This window comes from Puma concolor, chromosome E2, assembly GCF_028749965.1.
Source record: "Puma concolor isolate L17-30 chromosome E2, mPumCon1.1.hap2, whole genome shotgun sequence".
Lineage (NCBI taxonomy): Eukaryota > Metazoa > Chordata > Mammalia > Carnivora > Felidae > Puma > Puma concolor.
Window position 1 is genome coordinate 40,816,528 of NC_141681.1, and position 19,431 is coordinate 40,835,958.

The following is a 19,431-nucleotide window of genomic DNA, read 5'->3' on the forward strand; positions in this document are numbered from 1 at the left end:
GTGTGAGTCCTTTCCTGCCCTCTTCTCACACCGCTTAGCGAACTCGTGAATTACAGCCCTGAAGGCATCCATTCGCTCCGTTCCTCTCTTTGGCCCTGGGATCTCTGCAACAGCCAGGATGATTTGTACCCTTGCCAAAGACAACGGTGGCATGAACTCATGGCTGGGCTGCCTGCTCCAAGGTCGACTGGTTGTTTGGAGGGGCACATGTAAGCCATAAACACAGCGCCACTTTTGCAATGGCAGCACGAGGACTTCTGTTTGGGAGGTCCTCGGGACCGCAGTCTGGTTCTGAGGCGTCTTCAAGATGCTTTTGCATAGCAAGCATATGGTTTTGACTTGGATTGTATGTTTATTCAAAGAGGCTTGGGGTGGGGGCTGAAGGAAGTTATGGGGTGGGGGAGTGTTCAAGTCGGGTCCAACCCAGGCCGCTGCTGGGCCCGACCATTGTCCTTTTGGTGAGGTGAACGGCCCCCAAAGCGGGAAGTACAGAGACGGTCCAGGTTATAAATCTTCCCCTCAGAGCAATGCAATTGTATTGTACTTAAAAATAATTAAAGAAATCTGTAAAACATGTTTCCATTGCATTAGCTTACTTCACTTGGCCTCGCAATGTGAGGATCGTAATTACTTAAATATTTCCCTTTACTATTTTTCAAAACATTTTTCTAAATTGTCAAAAAACATTCTGGAGAGAGTTGGATAAAAAACATAGTGAACATGTGTCTGATTAATTTTTTAAGACAATCAAGATCAGATGCAAAAAATGATTGGAGACGGTTTCAGCGCAACAATAAAAGACAGAAATCTCGGAGCAGGGAATGTGGTGAGTCATAAGGAAAAGCGTATTCATCATTTTTACTACGGTATCTATTGGAACTCAGATGACAGGGAACGAACCGGCCTGGTGTGTAAATTGCCAAAGGTAGAGGGTGGCCTACGGGGACTGTGTCCAGAGAGGGGCGTTCAGCCGAGTGTTCCCAGATGCAGGCTCTGTCCTGATGCCGAGCTTGTAAAACAAGAGATCACTCTGAGCAGCCATTCTTTGTCGCCTGTCATTACAAACAACTCGAGGGCAATCCGCTGGCATCCTGACAAGCGGATCGTCCCTCATCTGCCAGCTGACAATCAGGCCACCATCCCGAGGCCATCGATGGAGCTGCTGGGTGATGGAAAGCCACTTGTCAAAAGAGGGTTTATGATGTTAACTCACAAGCTCTTCCCTAGCTTGAACTGAATTTTATTTTACTTTATTCAATTTATTTTGTTGAGTCCTTTTCTTAAACTTATTTTTTAAGTTCCAATAAACAACCGGGATCAGAGAATGTGATTTCTTTCTCTGGCAAAACACTTTTGCCCCTCTCTCTTTCTTCTCTGGAATCTGCTGCCTGGCCAATGTCATGAGAGGAGTAGAGAGAGGGCCCCTGTCCGAGCTCTTCACCTGTCTATGAGCTGGGAGAAGGTTCCAGGCAGGGTAGACTCTTCGACTTCTACAGTCGTGCCCCCTTATCCCCGGGATAAGTCGTGCCCCCTTATCCCTATATGTTCCAAGACCCCCCAGTGGATGCCTGAAACCTATATATACTGTTTTCCTATACACAAGAATGCTCTTCATATATATGTACCTATGGTAAAATGTAACTTATAATTAGGCACAGAAAGATGAACAACAATAACTAATAATCAAGTCAAACGACTGTAACAATATACTACAATAAAAGTTGTGATTGTGGTCTCTCTCTGAAAACATTTTATTGTGCTGTACTCCCCCTTCTTCTTGTGAGATGATAAAATGCTCATGTGAGGAGGTGAGCTGATGAGAAGGACGTAGGCACCGTGATGTAATGTTAGGCTCCTACTGACCTTCTGACCGAAGGAGGATTGCCTGCTTCAGGACCGCTGTTGACAACAGGTGACTGGCAGTGCGGGAGCAAGGTGGCAGGTAAAAGGGACTGCTGGATTTTGCCTGTGCATTAAGAAGTGCACGCGGGGGCTCTGTCCAGAATCCTAAAAGAGATCCTGTCTGAAGAGGAAGCCTCACACCGAGGCTTATGGCCCCATCAATCACCCCAGGTCCCCATGACCTTTTCACTTCTTTACCTTTAATTTTTTTTGTATTGTTTTTTTTTTTTTTTTTTTTTTTTTTTTTTTTTTTTATAGTGTAGAGACTAATGTGCCTTTTGGTTTTAGCAGCAAAAAAGATGGGGGGTTATTTTCCCTGGTTCCTCATACCAAGTAACAGTCTGTCTCAATAGCAGGCAAAGGGCAGGCTTTGAGGGAGGTCTTGTCCGGTGTGGCTAAGGCCTTCCCTGGGGGAACTGTAGGAGTGAAAACCTTGGACCTGGGCAACTGAGGCAGCGCCAACAGCCAGGGAGACTGGCTGTAGCACACTTAGATGACATCTACTGAAAGTCAGGGTGCCCTTTGATATCCCCCACACAGAGGGAATTGCCAGGCAGAAGTGAGAGAGATTCTTCAGTGGGCACCCCTGCCCTTAAGCTGTTCTGGGAAGTCCTCGTTCAGGGCTGGGAAGTCAGCTCCATCCCCTGGCCACCCATCTCTGTCCTGCTCCTGACCATAGGGATGGACAGCTCCATCCCTATGGTAGAACATGTTCATGGACATGGGCCGACCAGTTAGAATTATGCACAGATCATGGCTTTGCAACTTGAACTTCATTCAACGAGTTAGGCAAGGACTCTCTAGGAGCTCCCAGGTGGTGGGAAGTAAAGTGGATAGCATGCAGGGTAGGAGCCGGAAGAGGCCAAGCACCTCCTCCTTGCACTTGTGCTGGTGGGTCAGTGAGCCACCTGCTCCAGCAGGAGACAAGCAGGAGCACAGAGGGCGGGAGCTGGAGTGGCCTCGGTGGGGAGCCCTCCAGGGAGACTCTGTCCTCGCCCTGAACACTGAGCTTCTGGGCTGATATGGGGCAATCTGATCATACTTCTTTCTCCAAAGCTCTAGGTTCTAAGCTTTTAAAATATTCAAGTTATAGTGATTTCGATATATTTTGCACCCCTCGCGTGGTGAGGATCTCTCGCCTATCTTTGTAATCATCAGAGGAGCCTGGAGATTTCACAGTGGCGGCCTGGACCTGCCCCCAGGATGCTGTGTGCTGCAGGGGGTGCCCTGGGCAGGGAGTTCAGTCTCTCTCCAGACACCTCTGCCCCCTCACTGTGGCCCCCTCCGCCGGCCAAGTTTCCTGCCCCCTTGAGTACAGTCCTTTGGAAAGGAACCTCTGTTTGAGCTCATTCCTGAGTGTGGCATCAATCACAGGACGCTTGGCCAGGGAATCCGAGGGCCTGCTGAATAATTCAGAAGTGCTACATGGAATACTTGTTGCTCGCGAGTGTTAATGAAAATATCAAGGGAATTAATTAACAGTCAATTATATCAATTTTAGATTTGGACATTGATTCTGATGCTGAAAGCTAAATGTGCATTTTTGCCACACTTCCTGTCCCTGACTCTCAACTTGTCCTGGTCGTTTCCAATCAAACTTACGAGGGGGAACATGCTCAAATTATTCCCTCTCCCTTGCTCTGTTGCAGCTTGCTTCCGATAAATAAGGATGAGAAGAACTGTTTCAGTCATAGGTGCTATCTTGATCTCTGGGGGAAGGGGAAGGGAGTTTGAATCTATAGATAATAAATTACCAACAAAGGCGAAAAAGCAAAAGCCACGTGCATGCTGTTTGCATAGATATGTATATTCCGCCCGGACCATGACATGGAAGAGATTACACGAGAGGGAAAATGCCAGAGGGCATCACAGGCAGTGTTCTCACCTCCCGTTTATTACCGGCGGGGCCCAGGACTCTGTCCATTCTGCACGTGTGACATGTTTGCTAGACATGTGTCAACCATCCCCTCGGAAGGGATTTTTAAAAGCCCTCTGTGATCTTTGATATTAAGAAAAGGCATCTCATTGAAAACAGTCTTTGCATGATTTGGCACGAGCAGTCTAGACTGCTTTATGAAAAATGACAGCTAGTAGGAAAGTAATTAAAGATGTATTTTGCTGAAAGCAGAAGTATTTTTGGAATCAATACCAACCGTCTTTAATTTGCCAGCTCTTTCCACGATCATTGTGCGTTATCTGGGGGATCTCAATCCGGGACCATGGGGGGGGGGGTGCCAGCCCCTTTGTGGTGTCACTCTTGGGTCCTCGTCTGCTTGGTCACCATCCTCGAGAAGGGTGGGAGGAGGTCTGGGGGCAAAGAGGAGGCGCAGTCCACGTGGAGGGGAAGCAGCCAGCGGACCTCTCGCTGGCACCCGGCGTGGCATTTGGGTCCTCCCAGGGCAGGGAAGACATTTGAAGAGTAGTAGTGGTGTGGCCAGGTGCAGGGAAGGCTGGGGTGATGGTGGCGCCTGTGGCTTGGAGTTAGAGACAAGGGGGCAGCCACCTTCATTCACGCTTTGGAGAATTCTCAAGGCAGAAAGAAATCTGTCTTACTTCTTCTTTCTTTTTTATAGGCAGCGTTTCCTTGGCTGGTTAGGAGCTCCCTTGGGGCAAGGACGGGGCTCTACTTCTGTGTGAGGTCCTTGAGCTCCCTACCTGCAGGAACATCTTTCTGGCTCTCTTGTCGCCTTCCCTCTCCCATCCATCCTTCCACCTGCCTGATTCTTACTCACCCTTCAGGTGCCAGCCGAGAGAACACTTCCTCCAGGAAGCCTTCTTGGGATGCCTCATCTCCACCCGTTGCACCTGAGAACGTCAGCTGTGATTCCGCCTGGTCCTAACACTCCTTAGTCGGTGAATGGCCTACTTTCTTTACCATGTTCTGGGGACAGAGATCACAACCGTCTCACCAGTTTACTCCTGGTTTCCAGTCTGGAGGCTGGCAGCTCCTTGGATTTGGGGGATGAGGTCACGTGTTGTGACTGTAAACACATTTCTGCCCTTTGGTTGTCTCATCCCCTTGGCGTTGGTCTCTGGGTCCAACTTCAGGTGTGGTTCTAGGATTTAACGGACTGCCTTCTCCTACATCCTTCTGTGAGAGAACTGTGAAGTCCCCTGTCCCCTCTTAGCACTCCAGAGGAAGCTGGGTCAGGGGGCTGTAGAGCCCACCTGGCCAGGAGGAGAGGGGGGGCCTGCGGAGACTGCTAGTCTTGAGGAATGAAGGTTGGGTGCATTTGAAAGGTTCAGGCGATTAAGAAGGAGGGCGGCTTGGGGGAGCATTATGACTGTAAGAGGCCAAAGCCTTGGGCACTTTCTAGGCCACTCTCCGTGTCACAGAGGACTTGAGCTGGCCAGCCTTCGTAGGGTCAACTCAGCAGGTCAGAGTGTAGACTTCACCGGCAGGGTCAACGGTCTGTGTTCTCTGGTGTGTGGAGCCGTAGGGTGCTTCTGGGGGACCTCAGAGGGCACTATAGTGGAGGGGGAAATACAGAGCAGCCCATCCAGCCCCCTGCTCCCTCCTCCATTAGAACAAGTCTGTTTGTGTCTCTTTTGTTTTAACACGATCTGTAATGCGCATTTGTGCCTGTGGTATATGTATGTGGGTTAAGCGTGAGCACGCGTGCAAACAAACTACTGCTCACTTCTCCTTCCAGCCGCTGCCGCACAGCAAGCGCCCCGTGTCTTTGCACAGAATGTGAGCTAGCGTACCGAAAGCCACACGTCCGGCTGTGCAGCAGAGAGCATACGGTCTCCTGGCCTGATTTTCAACGTCTAGGTGCTGTGGATTTTCATTGCTTTGGATCTTAGCGAGGCATTAATTTTTTCCCTCATTGCTATGCATAGTCAGACGTAGTTAATCTTTGGGACACCTGCTGGTCAGATGCCTGGGATAAGCCCGGATTAAGGGAACTCTGATTACCAATCCTTGCAGAGTGCCGGGCAACTTGGGAATTCAGGGTACGGAGGGTGTGGTTGAGCACAGGGCCGCCCGTGGTGAGATGGCCGGGTCTGTAGGGAAGGGGCGTTGATCGATGATGGTGTCTGTGTTGGTAGTGTGTAAGAGCCACTGGGAGTGGAGTCCCAAGAGCCCATGCTAGGTTTTCAGTCTGTCTTTCTATGACGATGGGGTCTGGGCTTAGCTTTCCTGGGACTTTGACCTCTGGCCATAGTTTTGTGGCTGGGTGTCATGTCAATGACGCAGCTCTACCCTTTCTCCGGGACAGTCCTGCATCTACTGAAAGAACCAGTTCCGGACCAGTCGGGGGAGAAAAGGAGTTGCGGTAGTCTTTACGTCTCATACCCTTTACATCGTCAGTTTTTCCCACCAGAATGCAAGCTGTGGGAGGGTATGTGTGAAAAGTACTCGTGGTATGAAAGACTCCATATTTGTGAGGATGCCCCCCCGAGTCTCAGCGGGGTGTGTGTCTTTCGTGAAGTCCTCTCTGCCTTCACGGAGCCCTCCACCGTCCCAGCCCGTGGGTGGTCTAGCGGAGCTTGGCCAACGGGGGCCTTTCCTCAAGGTCTGGCCCCAGAAACCTCACCCACCTGTGCGCGGGTAAGATAGTTGCTCAGTCGGGACTTCGCATCCTAATGAGGTTGGTGCTTCCTGGCAAGGAATACAATGGCAGAGGCAGGAAAGGGGGCTTTAGACCCCCGCGTCCCTGCCTCCACACAAGAAGTCTGTTTGCCTTCTTGGAAAAATCCAACATTCTGTGAGAGTTCAAGGAGTTCAGCCCATCGTCAAGTTATTTATGTGTTTACACACAACAAGCCTCCGTCCCGTCCCGCAGAGGACAGTGACCGTTTGCACAGCATCAGCTCCGATTGGAGTTTCTGTGAAGGAGACACCAGGTGACTCGGGCCAGCTGTTGCCCTTCAGCAGCAAACAGTGTAATGAAAGCATCAAGACTCGGACCCAGGAAATAGGGGCAGAGGGTCACGGTGGGTGCCTGGGCGGGCAGCGTGGGGTGCCGCTCAGCAGTCCCAGGCTGCAGGCCCTCTCTGCTTGCTGGCTCACCAGCTCCCAGGAGTAGGACCTGTCTGCAGGCTCCCCTTGCCTGGGGGCTGGTCCTCACTTCCACCTCAGGGCACCTGTCTCGCGACAGCCTGGATGATTCGGCGTCCTTGGGGTCCAGAGGATGGGCCAGCAGGTTGAGTATAGGCTGCTCCCAGAGTGGAGGCTGTATCCAGACTCTAGACGTCCTTGTTGGAGCAGGTCGGCATGGAGGCTGGGCCGGGAGCCCAGAGCACGTGGGAGCCTGGTGGCGGTTCTCCACTGGGCCAAGACAACATCACTTCCGCTAGGCAGAGGCTCTGCTTCCCGCAGATCTGGTGGCTGTCCCACGGCGGGGGCCTCGCCACTCAAGCACTCCGTGAAGCTCTCTTTCTCGCCGAAGAAGCCTCCGGGCTGGCCCTGGTGCTGTTGGAGCCGAGACAAGGACTTGTGACCTCCTGGTGTCCCGACTTACGTCAGGGTCCCCAACAGAAAGGCTCTCGGGACAGTCGACAGATGGCAGCAGGTGAAGCAGCGGCAGAGACTGTATCGGACATGTATGTGCACACACCATCTAAACGCACACATGTTGAAAGAGTCCAAAAAGATGGGTTATGGGCCACATTTCTCGGGTTGGGATCCCCGGTGAGAGGGTTACTGACCGCCTGTGAAGGGCACAGAACCGCGGCTCGGGAACCTTGGGGTTGATCGCGGATGCCACTCCCAAGTGACCCTGCCAAGCTCCCAGCTCCTCCGTGAACTCAGTCTGTTCATCTGCAAAATGCAGCAGTAATGGGACTTGTGTCACACACCCATCCTGCACCGTGAGGCACAGGCGATACATGCCAGGCGCCTAGCACTAATCAAGGGCGTAATGGATGAGGCATAATAATAATTGATAACACTCCACTTTGCCTGGGACAATAAACACCGTGTTCTTCAGTGGCCTCATTCCTCTGCCTCACATCAGCTGCAGCCAGCTGCTGACTCTCTGCCTCATTTTCTCCTCCTAATGAGGGGAAATCTAATATCAGCTTTAGGCTGGATGTGGAAATAATCCAGTTCCTCTGATGTGGGGAGGGCACGGAGCTTCCTGCAGGCAGCCTGCACTGCCTGCCTTCGCCGCTGGAGGAGGGGATGGGGGCAGAGGGCTTGGAGCCCCTGTCCCCGCCCCGGTGGCCGGAGCCCCTCCCACTCCCTGGGCTGACTTCCCCGAGCCCTCAAGGAGGGTTGAGACTCTCCTCCTCACCGCGCAGAGAAAACTTTGGGTGGCTGACCCCAAACCTCCTCACGAACAGCCAATCTCCCTCCAATTGTTCCATCAGCGCTGGGACTGTCAGCTCAAACCTGACAAGTGACAAGTCTCAGGCTCATGCCGACTAGATAATCAAAGTCTTGTCAGAGCTGTCAATACCCTGCAGATAGGAGAGGACAAAGGGAGGAAAGGTTTCTACAGAAACCGCTGCCTTCACACAGACGTTGTCGAAGCCTCTTACCCAAATCACTGTTTGTTCCTAAACATCACTTACTGCTGAATCTCTGGGCTCAAAAGCACAGACCCCCGAAATGAAATAACAACCTGATACCGCACACGGGAAATGCAGATTTTGCTAATTTGGAGATTATTTTGTAATTTTACATATAAGAGGTACATACATGCGGTTTTTCTAACATTGAATAGCAGTAACCCGGTGGATGAGATTTTTTTCCCAGCAAAAATATATTTACCAAAAAAAAAAAAAAAAAAAATCTGCAACGGAAAACGCCAACAAAAGCGACATAAACTTACCCATGTCGCGTGTTTGCAGTGACGCAAACGAACGGACAGGTCGTGCCGCATCCGAGAGAAGTCGTAATGCAGGCGTGTTCTTGCACCCCCACTCGTGCTCTGCTCTCCCTTGGCGAGGATGCACCTACGGCGAGCCGGCAGCCGTCACCTGAGAGTGGTGGTCGCTTGTCCTTTGTCACCCAAACCCTGGCAGAGACTGACGTAGCCAACCAGTCTGTGAAGAGGGAGGAACACTGTGGACTTGCAAACCCACCCGAGAGCATTCATGGCCGAGAGGTCAAGGCCTCGGGGAGGACACGGGCATCCTTCCCCTCCTCCTCTTTCCACACCCGGGCCAGTGTCTAGCTTCATCCTTCGTGGGGGTGCATCCTGGTCACCTCATGCATGTCAGAATCCAAGCCTGGCCATCATCTTAAACGAGCTCATCCCCAAGGATACTGGGCTGCCTTGTTTCCCTGGACTTACGGAGCTGGGTAAACACAGACCCAAATGCACGTGGTATACACGGCCTTACCAGCAGGGAGACGGGTGGCCTCTGGAGGGTCACTGCAGGTCTCTCGCGGAGTCCTGGCCAGTCTCTCTTAGTGGCCTGGCCGCCCTGGCTCGACCAGGGGGAGGTGACAGCCCCAGTCAGGGGCACGGCAGAGGGGAGGGAGGCAATGAGACCCCCCACTGGTCTCCCTTCACACCCAGAATGAGCTGACCTCCTTGCCCCAGCCTACGCCCCTGTGCACCGGCTGTGGCCGCCTCTGCGTTTTCTCTGTCTCCTCTCTGGCTTTGCGACTCCAGCCACAAGGGCCATTTTGCTTTGTTCCAGACTCTGCCAGCGCGGACTCTTGCACCTGCTGCTGCTTATCAGGTCTCCGTGAGCCCCCGGCCACCCCCCAGTGCCCCGGATCGGTGGTATACATCCCACCCTGTTCCCTGCTACTCCTTATTAATCGCCCCTTTATATATTCCTGATGGCACTTACCCTGTTCTGTCTGATCTGTTCTTGCTCCTGATTGTATTGCCTTGTCTACTGCTTCTGTCTCACAGAGACACATTAAAGCCCACAAAGTCCAGGGAGGCCGGGGCCTCATGTTACTCACAGCCAATGCCCGGAGGGTGGTGGATACTGAAGGGGTGACTCAACCCACTTTTGCCCAGGTACAGCATTAGGGGCAGAAAGTCCTGGGGATCCCTGCTGGCTGGAGATACACAGGGGACTTCTTGCCTAAAGGAGGGGGGTGCCTTTGTGAGACGGGGGCCAAATCTGTCTCCAGGACTCCCATCACCTCTTGTGTCACCACCACTGTATGGGCCTGGATACTCCTCCAGGAGCTTGCACCCCCATAGTGGTCACTGCTGCCCTTTCCTCAGATGCCCTGTGAAGGGGGCTGTTAGGGGAGGGCCCAGGCCCCACAGGCAGGTGTCCTTTGCTTCCTCACAGGATGCACTGGGCCCCTGAAGTCGCACATATGAATAAGGCTCCACCCTTGCCTTCCAGCAGTTCACAGTTTAGGAAGGGAGATAGGTGTGCACACAAGTGAGAGAATACAGTGTGTTTAGGGAGTGAAAGGGCCTATGCAAGCAGCAAGGAGGCGCTCACAGCCAGCCTGGAGCAGTACTGAAGACTTCCTGGAGGAGGTGACGCCTGAACTCAAATTAGAATTTAGAATAAAAATTAGATGACAAAAGGCCAAGTCTTCCTGGCTCAGCAGGAATATTGGAGAAGGTCTGTCTGGGTGGCATGGCTGGGTTGCATCTCTCGGGGGCCAGTAAAATCTGCAGGAGCCTGCATCATGGCCGGGATGGCTTGGCTGCCGAGCGCGAGGTTTTAGTTGTTTGACCACAGTGCTTTCGGAAGAGTGCGTGTCACCGTGCGTTTGTCAGAAGCAGGTGAGGCCAGGTCCTCTGTTCCAGTATTTCCGGCGGGAGGCCCTGCCAGAGTCCCTCTTTCTGGTCCTTCTGTAAAGCCTTTTCGAAAACCCCTCTTTTCTTCATTGCTGTGTCCCTCCTCAGCCAGCACTTTAATGCTCAAAAGCTAAAACTGACCATCTTTCTCCCATCCACACCAAGCACTTACTCCGGCCTTGATTTTTATGGTGCCAGGGATGGCAGGAGTTTTTTGATGAAATATTGCCCACCGTCCGCAGCCCCATCAACTTGCAGGCAGCCATATTTCGAGGGGAGCGCGAGGGGGGTAAGGGGCGTGCGTGTGTGGAGGCCAATATTCCCCTGTCTAATTTATATTTTACATTTCTGTAAAATCATGCTTAGAGTATTTTGGTAATCTCTGCTGAGATTAAGTATAATGCTGTACATTTAATTGATATAAGTGGTTTCAATTCTCCTTAATATGACAAATCTCCAGTGTGAAATATTCTTAGTTAATGATCAACATAAAATAGAGTTCATTTTTAATGTGAGTACAAGATTTGAATTAATTTGTAGCTAGAGCAGGGTTATTAAATTTTGTGTGCTTTGTGTGCACAGGCACACGTATGGTCATACGTGTGGCCTGGAGCATGCATGTGTGCTCTGGATGAGAACAGGAGACACCTACCCCTTCTGGTCGGAGCCGAGAGTGTGGACTCACGTCTCTTCCTTTGTCCTAGAAGCAGCAGCCCCAGCGCCTTGCCCGAGGAGGAGGAACCAATCCCCTCCCCTCTCAGCCTGTATCTCTCCTTGGTCTTTGGTGCCCCCCGGCCTGACCCAGGATCACTGGGTTCAGCCCACTGAAGCTAGCCGGACCCAGAGGGAGCTAATACCAAGGTCTCCTGTTCCTGCCACGCGGTTTCCCACGCAGCAGTTGCTGGCCTGAACATTAGCATTTCGCTTTATATTATCAAAACCATATGATGGCTAACGTCATCCAGAGAAGTTCAATGAAAGTTTCAAGTGAAAGAAGTTCCTTGCAAAGTCATGTCCACGGGGAAGGCTTCAGGGGCAGACCCCCAGAGGAGCTGATCAAAGCCAAGAGGTTTGCATTCCCTTGCCTGACTGGACGCAGGGCTCACACAGGCAAACGCGTTTTCCCAAGGCACCCGAGTTAAGGGAGATTCATCCAGAAAGCCAGGGCCACGGTCTTTGGCCCTGAGATCCAGGATGAGGGCACACTCAAAAACCGCCACTGCCTTTACTGCTTTCAGATAACAGAGACCAATTTTCTTACAACTGTTACAAGAGAAGGGGGGTGGGGGGCGGGGAATAAAAGCTTCAGGATAAGTGCCAAGCAGAATTTGAATGTTGTATAAACCACGCGTGGGATGGAGGCAGTGACTTGCAAGAAACATCTGTTCTTCCAGCAGCTGGAGCCCAGAGCCCAGGCTCCTTAAAATTTTCTTTTGTGATGCGCTGTTTCCAGACAGACAACCTTCAATATGCAAGCTGACCCTGAGGCTCTTAAATATTTCCTTTGTAGTCACCTCTTTAATGATGATGCCATTTGAATCCCAATAACAATGAGGTCTTCCGACCTCCTCCTATCTTCAAGGTAGGACCGTGGGAGGGAGGCTGCACTCCCCGGCAAGTTCAATTTCTATTGGCTTAAGCGGCTGCGGAAAGAATCTTTAATCACATATACAATATTATTGGCAACGCCGTGCAATAAAAAGGCTGAATGCTTCGTTTTTTTAGATTTCCTTTTATATTTCAAAATCGCTTTTCTTTCAAATTAGTGTATCCTATACGTTTTCTTAAAAGAAATTACTTAGGGCTTCACTTTTTTTTTCCTCCCCCTTTTGTTGGCTTACCATTCCTCGTGAAATTACCACCTCACGGGGACTGCAGGCTTCCAAATGCTTTGCATACGAAACGCAAGGCTTGAGTGCATTATGTTGCAATTTTTAAGAATGGCATAATTTTCATTAGAAATGTATAGATGAATAAAAGTACTGCTGCTGTACTAATTAGGTATTTTATTACTCTTTGATTTCAAAAAGAAGCATGCCTGCTCTAACAAGGCAGCCCGCTATGGTTGTTGGGAAGCTTCCTCTGGGCTCCCTGGGGAGGAAAGGGCGCTGCAGGACCCATTGCCCAGGGAAGGGGAAAGCCCTGCTCCTGTCTCTGGGAGAGCTCCTGCTTGAGTAGAGACCCCGCCCTCAACAAAAGACAGGCCAAGGGTCACTGCGACAATGATCCCTCTTTGCAATTTGCTATCAAGAGGCAGCAAATACGTGCCGCCATTCTGAGCGTTTCACCCCTCAGCCGAGTGATTCTCTGGGTGATGCTATCGACAGAGGCTTTTTTTCCCCCTTTGAAATTTCTAGATAAGTAAGCAGCCAGCTCTGTTGCACCTGCTATGTTTCCAAAGGAGTTTGTGCCTTAAGGAGAGACCCCGGTGATAGGTAATTGTGCCTTGGGGTGTCATTGTTACTTTTGTCCCTGGGTGTGGCTCAGGTGAGCTCCTCGAAGGGGTGGAGACCTTTGGCTTCAATCCAGTTCTCTGAGCCCCGCTAGCCACCCTGCTACACCTGGGCTGGATCCAGTATGACTTGGGCGCGGCTTAAGGTGCAATTGGCCATTTTGATCCCTGATGCTAGGAAGGAGCAAACTCACCTTTCTGCACGAGGCTCCTGTCTGGGAATACGAGCAGATTCTACCCTCTTCTCCACCCTGGCTGCCTTTGTACCCAGTGGGACCCACGGAGGGGACAGGGGCTGTGCTCAAGAATATCTGTGCCTGCGCCACAGAGTTAGGCTTACTGACTGAGGGAGAACAGAGCCTTTGTCCTGAAGCTGCCAACTGTGTGTGTGGTCTGAGCATGGCCGGGGTGGACCCTCTGCATAGACCACTGTTTATTTGCCCAGCTCTGCTCTGTCAGTTGCACTCATCAATTTCACAGAGCACAGCCCAGCAAATGTGGGTTCTCACAAGACCTCTAACCAGGCTACACCAATGGATGCTGAGTCCCTGTACTTAGCAGCTTCAGGCTACCAACCTTGGGCTGTCTTCTCTGAGTCCCCAGATTTATGGCCGCGCGCACTGGAGGAATTATGGGGTTAATAGAGGAACTTCCAATGTGTGGCACTTCTGCAGAGGGGTGCCTTCCAAGAGAAGCAGAGCGGCTTCCCCCATTAGGAGTGGTTTGTGGCCAGGAATCTCCGGGCTGTCACATCTAATTATGCAGCCTAGTAATCAGCAGAGAACTCAGTAGCGTCCCGACTCAGGAAAGTCGGCATCTGTTCTAAATCCTGCCCTCAGAGCAGGAACAGTGCCAAATACTGCAAAGACTGCTTAGCTGGGTACAAAAGATGCTGTCAACAGGCCAAAAATGGAAAGGAGTCTTGGTTTGATTTGAATGAGCTATTTTTTTTTTTTATGGGACAGAAAAAAAGTAATTGAATTACATCCAGTAAAAGTAGGCTCCTACGTTCTTTGAATAAAAACAACAACAACGTAGACACGTTGTGGCTGGTTAGAAGCAGAGATATTCACTGTTTTGGTTTCAACATACATAACAGAACTCATGACCCCCTGAATGGGCACAGGTAACAGTTTTTAAAAGTATTTCCTTGAGACTGTGTGTGGCAGGTGCAGTACATTTCTCAGGAACTTGGCCTCCAACCCAGCTGTTAAAGTTTTAAATCGCTCCTTCTTTCAATGTTAGCTAACCAGGAGGACAAATGCGCTGAAGGTGACAGAGAGACACCTGTTCATTCCTGCTGACGTGAGTGCTGCTCTGTGCCTACAGAAGAGCAACCCCCTTCACCATCATTGGCCACACTTGCCCTAACTTTGCCTTGATATTTGCTCATCGGGTCTTTCTAATAAAAACCAATATTGTTTGAAAGCCTTGACTTGGGTTCAGCCCTTTGACAAGGGCAAAGACTCCAGGCACTCTTTCTTCCTGGGGTTGTATATGCTACCTGATGAGATGAGGTGGGATTTCAAGGCATGGGGTGGGTGGGGGTCATTTAGTGAATGTGGGGGGGGGTGCAGTGGGTGGAGAATGCGATCTACGGGAGTTTCTACAGCCTTTCTGCTCTGGCTGGAAGGCTGTGGAAGTGGACTTGAACGGGGTGGGAGAAGGTGGCGACGTGGGAGGGAAGGAGGCGTGCATTCAAAAGCCACGTGCCTTTCACCTACAGGCGGCCTGGAAGGCTTTGGCAAGAAATACCCCAGTGATTCAAGGTCTAATTTTCCGGTAATAATCAAAATACAACACAGTATCAAGGGCTCTTGTTCTGGGCCTACTTGGGTGGCAGCTTTTTCATTCCTATCACAGAAATGAGATTGTGCTCCTGGAGATGAATTCACATGCCTTGATGATTTTAGCTAGTACGTAGGAGTTGGAATGGACTTTTCTGGTTTCTTGATCTGCACAGAAGGGTGAGGCCTGCACCATGACCCAGGAGCGATCTCAAAACCTCATGCCCCGCAGACCTGCAGGATAAGAGCCCTGTGCCCTGTCCTAGGTATCAACACGACAAGGGCATTTGGGGACATCTGTCCAGACTCTGGTGTTCCCTAGCTTGTGCTGACACGCCTTTTGCCTGGGTTTACGAGAGGACATGAAGTCTGGCAGCAACCCTGCTCCACACTCCATGTGGACCTTTGAGATTTTTCCAGGGGCTCTTTCAGGAGACTAGGCCATGGGTTGACTCTCCCTAGATTTGGGGGAACTGCTGTACTTTTCTGTTTATTGCCTTCTCTCTGTCTATCTTGTTGTTCAGCTGTCCACGTCTTCTCACATTCCCTCCCAGACACCCAACATAAACTGGACACATCTTAGGTGCCCACAAGTGTCAGGTAAGAGGTGGCCTCCAGGCTTCTGGTTTTAGTCCCTCAACTGTCCCAAAGTGAGCCTACTCAGAACACAAAGCAAAAACCCATATTTGGATAAATAACTTCTGACACATCGATTTCTGAATTCTCTCCTTGGATTTGTCTTGTAGTTTCACATACTCCATTTCTCTCCATGACTTTTTTTTTTTCATACCAATCTACCTGATAATCGATTGATGGGCTCAGTTTTTAGCAAGTTGTTTTCCAAGATCTCACCTGCACAGACAAGTGTCTCTTCCTGAGCCTTTTCCCTGAGGCCTGAAACCTGGATCTCCTTGGAACACTAGGATCTTCCCCTGCAGCCCTTCTCAGTGCTGGCCTGTACTTTCTTACCCCACAAATCTCGCCTTTGGGAGATGAGGAGACCTCATGAGTCACTGTCGTCACTTCCAGAAAACTATGACCCCACTCTTGTTTATAAAACAAAAGTAAAGGGGTGCCTGGATGGCTCAGTTGGTTAAGCGTCCAACTCTCGGTTTCCGCTCAGGTCACGATCTCATGGTTTTGGGAGTTCTAGCCCCCTGTCAGGCTCTGTGCTGATGGTGCAGAGCCTACTTGGGATTCTATCTCTCTCTCCCTCTCTCTCTGCCCCGCCCCTGCTTATGCTATCTCCGTCTCTCTCAAAATAAATAAACTTAAAAAAATTTTTAAAAAACTTAAAAATAGGGCGCCTGGGTGGCGCAGTCGGTTAAGCGTCCGACTTCAGCCAGGTCACGATCTCGCGGTCCGTGAGTTCGAGCCCCGCGTCGGGCTCTGGGCTGATGGCTCAGAGCCTGGAGCCTGTTTCCGATTCTGTGTCTCCCTCTCTCTCTGCCCCTCCCCCGTTCATGCTCTGTCTCTCTCTGTCCCAAAAATAAATAAAACGTTGAAAAAAAAATTAAAAAAAAAAAAAACTTAAAAATAAATAAAACCAAAGTAAAAACCTGTCCCACTGATGGCTCTGCCTTCCAGCAATATCACCTTGATCCCCCTGCCCATCACCATCTCTACTTTCTCCATCATTGTAGACTTCAGCTCTTGTGTCACAGCTGTCCCTGTCACCCTGATTCTTCCCAGGATCAATGTGAAGCAGGTGTTCTCTGTGGATGCTCGGTTCAGTGCATGGTTCATTCAATTCCTTAACACCTAAGCAACAGTGGCCATAACTCCTACCCGCTCCTTGGCTACCAGGTCTTGTAAACACGTACTCCTTACCTGCAGCTCCAGTGTTGGCCTCTTGACTTCCCAGGCCATTTACTCCAGTCCTCCCACTTGCTTTGTGATTGGACCATCAATGCAATTTCAATCCCAGAGCTCATCATCTGGTCATTTTCTTGCATTGCCTGCCACTCCTGCGGCCCTTTAGCCCTTTATTCTCTCTCTCTCTGGAAACTCTGTCACCAGGAGAACTCAAGTGCGAGTGTTTCTCTGCCTTGGAAGCACAGCTGACCTCTGCTGGGGAAAACGACAAAATGGGACTGAGTGGTGGTATGGCAAATGCTGTAAAACAAACACCGCCTCCGTTGGGCCCCAACACTCCTGACGTCCTGTTATATTTGACTAGTCAACTTTAGCTGCTGGTGTTATCATAAAACTTTTGTTGAAGTGACTGATAAGGCCTGTAGCATGAATGGCACTAACACAATGGTCTCACTGCTCTCCAGCCCACCGCCAGAGACCTAGAGAATGTTTACCAGTACTTCCTTTTAGATTGAAGCAAAACATTTCAAACTGTTTCAAGTCCAGAGGATGGCATACCTACATGGTCACTTTTCGACTTGATCAAAAATCTTCCTTGAGCTCTGTCCACGGAGCTGGGGGAGACATCTCTCCTGCTCAGGGAAGGGCCCCGTTTTTTCTTGCTGGTTTCATGGGACACGTGTACCGTTTTTCCTCCTTGAATTTTGGGGTGACCGTGCGACTGTGACTGACCAATGGGCTGTGGCCAGAACACTGTATTTCCATTGTGAGTTCTTTCAGACTCATTCCTCTTGCACCACGACACTCACGGAAATGAAGCCCCCATCAGCCCGGGTCCTCAGCAAATCCCATGAACAGAGTGCCCCACCAGCGTGTAGGAATATGGCCTAGGAGCAGGAAATAGATTTGTGTCTGTGACTGTTACTGTGACATAACTTCATTTAACTCAACTGAGCCAGAGGCTGCAGAAGTGGACCCTCTTGGAGTGTCATGGGGCCATTATCTGTCAGTCTTAGGTCTCTTTCTGTTCCCAAAGACCCTTTGTGCTCCCTGTCCTCTACTTCTCCCCTGTGGTCCAGCCTCCACCGTGTTTCTCCTCTAGCTTGAGCTGTTGGTCATTCCCCCCTCACCCTTCCATGTTGATGATGGTCTTCGAAGAAGGATGGTGTGGGTCACATGTGGAAGAAGGAGCAAAATTAGGACCTAGACTCCAACCGTCAACCACAGGGGTGCCCAATCCGGGAGACAGGGAGCTTCAGGGTGACCCCCTGTCTCCCTTCACTGGGAGCCACAGGGAGCTCCCTTCACTGGCATGAGGCAGGACAGGAGCAGAGAGTGGCCCTGGGAAGAAATGGCATTGTTGCAGGACTGCCATACATGTACCTCCTCTCAGGGAGTTCCCACCGGAGTCCTTGAAAAGGGCTTGTAGGGCCCCTCAGTCTGTTCTTTGCCTGTTCTTCTTTGCCTGTTCTCCACAGGGAAGCTATTAGCCTAGGTAAATACTCCTTCTCCCGAGGGACTTGATCTCTGTACTCCCTGATTCAGTTCCTTTGCAAGGTAAATAACTATAAATATTAAAACATGTCAATAGCTTTATTAATAAATGACTTCTGGCTATCTAAGAGATTCTGCACTGTGGGCTTTTGGTGGGTCTCTGGTGCATCCTTTCGTGCATTTCACGCGGCATAGCCATTGTTGGCTGAAGGTTGCCTGGGATCTGGCTTGCACATCAGAAATCACCGTGTTTGTGCTCCCCTGTATGATGGCTATCCAGAGCGTTAAATAATGTGGCTTCTTTTTTCTTGGTTTGAATTCTTTTCTTTTCATTTGGAGTTCATGTAACATATGTAGCCCAATATTAACACCAGTTGATCCTTAAATAAGTAGAGTGACACAATGGTGCCCATGCACATTTTACTGTTAGCCTTCCAAACGTTCCAGTCTTAACTTCTCACCTCCATAAGGTTTAATAAATTTTCCTCACAAGAGCATTCACAACAACCCAGTGATGAAATACATTTGCAGTTAACGTGACATAATCGCCATTTTATTTTTGCAAACCACCTTACCCTAGTCTCTTTTTTTTAGGAAGTGCCTTATCAATTTGTCTTCAAAAACCTGGGCTAGACTTGCAATTCTTAAAACCAAGTCAATTATCTAGATACGTGTTTTGGTTTGTTTTTTTAAATCCAACTCGAATTTGGTCTCTTTCTAACCTTCTGAATCTCATCCCAGAGTAAGGACTCCAAGGAAAAATAGTTTCAAAGTTCTACACGATGCGATTCTCCATTTTTCCTTGTGGGTTCCCCCCAGGCACCACCTGCAGTTTGAGAACAAACAGCGAGAGCCTGTTGGATTCGATTTGGACAGATGGGCTTGGTCCTGCCACTCTGGGCAATTCTCTGGCCACGTGGAGTAGAACTTTGGAAGCCAGAGATTCAGCCTGAACTGCACATTGTCTTATGCCAGTAGCAATGCTGAGGGCATTCTCAGACACTCCTCCATGCAGAGGTAAACCTTACCCAGTGTTTCCACTGAACATACTGAGGCTGCATCTGTTTGTTCTTCTTCTTTCCCTTTAGCCAGTAGGAAAAGAGATGCTCCAGGAAAGGAGGCTGAGCAAAGGGCTTACTCACCCTGGTTGGGCTCCTCTGTGGAGCATACAGGTGGCCAGCACTATCTCCAGCTCTATCTGCCCATTTCTAGAAGGACGCGCAAGGTGCAGTGAGGAGCAGGTATGTGGGGAGATGACTGATCCCTCTTAAGCTGGAGAAGGTTGCTCTGACAGCTGGGTGGA